At 43.1% G+C, this 3,041-nt stretch overlaps 1 pseudogene; it reads left to right on the forward strand.

Moving 5' to 3' along the window:
• The first annotated feature begins 752 nt into the window (after positions 1-752).
• On the forward strand, positions 753-1,331 carry LOC129551304 (elongation factor 1-alpha 1 pseudogene; annotated as a pseudogene).
• Positions 1,332-3,041: the final 1,710 nt, after the last annotated feature.

Consider the following 3,041-nt stretch of genomic DNA (forward strand, 5'->3'; position numbering starts at 1 on the left):
TTGGGCATGTAGATTCAGGGAAGTCTACCACGAATAGCTATCTGATCAACAAATGTGGCGGGATCGACAAGAGAACAATTCAATAGTTTGAGAAGGAGGCTGCCGAGATGGGAAAGGGCTCCTTCAAGTATGCCTGGGTCTTGGACAAACAAAACTGAACGTGAGCATGGTATCACCATTGATATCTCCCTGTGGAAATTTGAGGACAGCAAGTACTATGTTACTATCACTGATGCCCCAGGACAGAGATTTCATTAAAAACATGATTACAGGCACATTCCAGGCTGACTGTGCTGTTCTGATTGTTGCTGCTGGTATTGGTGCATTTGAAGTCGGTATCTCCAAGAACAGGCAGACCTGTGAGCATGCCCTTCTGGCTTACACTCTGAGTGTAAAACAGCTAATTGTTGGAGTTAACAAAATGGATTCCACTGAACTACTCTACAGCCAGAAGAGATAAGAGGACATTGTTAAGGAAGTCAGCACCTACATTAAGAAAATTGGCTACAACCCCAATACAGTAGCATTTGTGCCAATTTCTGGCTGGAATGGTGACAACATGCTGGAGCCAAGTTCAAGGGATGGAAAGTCACCCGTAAGAACAGCAATGCCAGTGGAATCATCCTGCTTGAAGTTCTGGGTTGCATTCTGCCACCAACTCACCCACTGACAAACCCTTGTGTTTGCCACTCCAGGATGTCTATAAAATTGGTAGTATTGGTACTGTCCCTGTGGGTCGAGTGGAGATTGGTGTTCTCAAACCTGGCATGCTGGTCATCTTTGCTTCAGTCAATGTATCAACTGAAGTGAAGTCTGTAGAAACGCACCATGAAGCACTGAATGAAGCCCTTCCTGGGGACAGTCTGGGCTTCAATTTTAAGAACGTATCTGTCAAAGATGTTCGTTGTGGCAATGTGGTTGCTGACACCAAAAATGACCCACCAATGGAAGCAGCTGGCTTCACAGCTCAGGTAGTTATTTTGAATCATCCAGGCCAAATCAGTGCTGGATATGCACCTGTGCTGGACTGTCACACTGCTCACATTGCTTGCAAGTTTGCTGAGCTGAAGGAGAAGACTGATCATCGTTCTGACAAAAAGCTGAAAGATGGCCCTAAATTCTTGAAATCTGGTGAGGTTGCCATTGTTGATATGGTTCTTGGCAAGTCCATGTGTGTTGAGAGGTTCTCTGGCTATCCTCCCCTGGGGTGTATTGCTGTGTGTGACATAAGACAGACAGTCACTGTGTATGTCATCAAGGCAGTGTACAAGAAGGCAGCTGGAGCTGGCAAGGTCACCAAGTCTGCCCGGAAAGTTAAGAAAGTTAAATGAATATTATCCCCAATACCTTCCACCCCAGTCTTAACCAGTGGTGGAAGAATGGTCTCAGAACTGTTTGTCTCAATTGGCCATTTAAGTTTCATTTTAAAAGACTAGTTAATGATCGCAATGCATCGTAAAACCTTCAGAGGGAAAGGAGAATGTTTTGTGGACCATATGTTTTGTGTGTGGCAGTTTAAGTTGTTAGTTTTTAAAATCAGTACTTTTTAATGAAAACAATTTGACCAAAAATCTGTCACAGAATTTGAGACCCATTAAAAAAAAGTTGAATGAGAAAAAGTGTGTTATTGAATCCATGGGCCTATGTGAGATATAATAATTTATCAGTGAAAATTTAGAATCATAAGTTGAGCATAGTTACTTCCGAGTTGGTTTATTGTCCAATAAGTGCATGGAAAGAATCTCTACAGGGTCCAGGTACCATCCCCTCTTGCTCAGATTAAGAGGCCCCCCTGGGCTCTTTATTGTCAAATGTGACATTCCTGGCTAATTTCTTATCTCATATTGTGAGAAAAAAGTAGCAGCAGTATGATTACTAAAGATTCCATGGCTTTATAGAACCTACTTGTATTTAAACCATATATATTCCTCTTGCATCTGATTTTTCTAACTCTATTTGTTTAATGCCTATTTCATCTTTACTGCAGTTCAGTTCAATTACTCAGCCATGTCCGTCTCTTTGCGACCTCATGGACACCAGCCTTGCCTGTCCATTACAAACTCCCAGAGTTTGCTCAAACTCATGTCCGTCAAGTCAGTGATGCTATCCAACCATCTCATCTTCAGTCGTCCCCTTTTCCTCCTGCCTTCAATCTTTCTCAGCAACAGGGTCTTTTCCAATGAGCCAGTTCTTTGCATCTGGTGGCCAAATATTGGAGCTTCAGCTTCAGCATTGGTCTTTACTCACAACACTGCATTATCCATCATGCTGTTAGAGACTATGGCCATGGTAAGGCACTTCAGTCATGTCCAACTCTTTATGACCCTATGGACTGTAGCCCTCCAGGCTCCTCTGTCCATGGAGATTCTCCAGGCAAGAGTACTGGAGTGGGTTGCCATGCCCTCCTTCAATGGAGCTTCCCAAACCAGTAATTGAACTCGTGTCTCTTGCATCTTCTGCATTGACAGGCAGGTTCTTGACCACTTGCACCACCTGGGAAGCCCTGTTCGAGACTACCAGCTTTCAATGACTTTCTCAGAAATTCTTATTGTGTCTCATTGGTGATGATGACAAATGCTGTTTCCACTGTTTCCCCATCTATTTCCCATGAAGTGATGGGACCAGATGCCATGATCTTAGCTTTCTGAATGTTAAGCTTCAAGCCAACCTTTTCACTCTCATCAAGAGGCTCTTTAGTTCCTCTTCACTTTCTGCCATAAGGGTGGTGTCATCTGCATATCTGAGGTTATTGATATTTCTCCCGGCAATCTTGATTCCAGCTTGTGCTTCTTCCAGTCCACCATTTCTCATGATGTACTCTGCATATAAGTTAAATAAGCAGGGTGACAATATACAGCCTTGACATACTATATTAATGTGCCTTATTCCATGGTCACAGGAACTGTGGTGAACTGAGCTTCCCAATGAAAGGCCTCAATGATTAGAACTGAGAGGGACACAAAGTCAAGAGCTGGTGCAGACAGTTTGTAAGTGTTGTATCACAACCTGAAATAATTTATGTGTTCCTGTAAAAGGCATGC

This window comes from Moschus berezovskii, chromosome 1, assembly GCF_049115385.1.
Source record: "Moschus berezovskii isolate FMDL1 chromosome 1, NW_MosBer_1.0, whole genome shotgun sequence".
Taxonomy (NCBI): Eukaryota; Metazoa; Chordata; class Mammalia; order Artiodactyla; family Moschidae; genus Moschus; species Moschus berezovskii.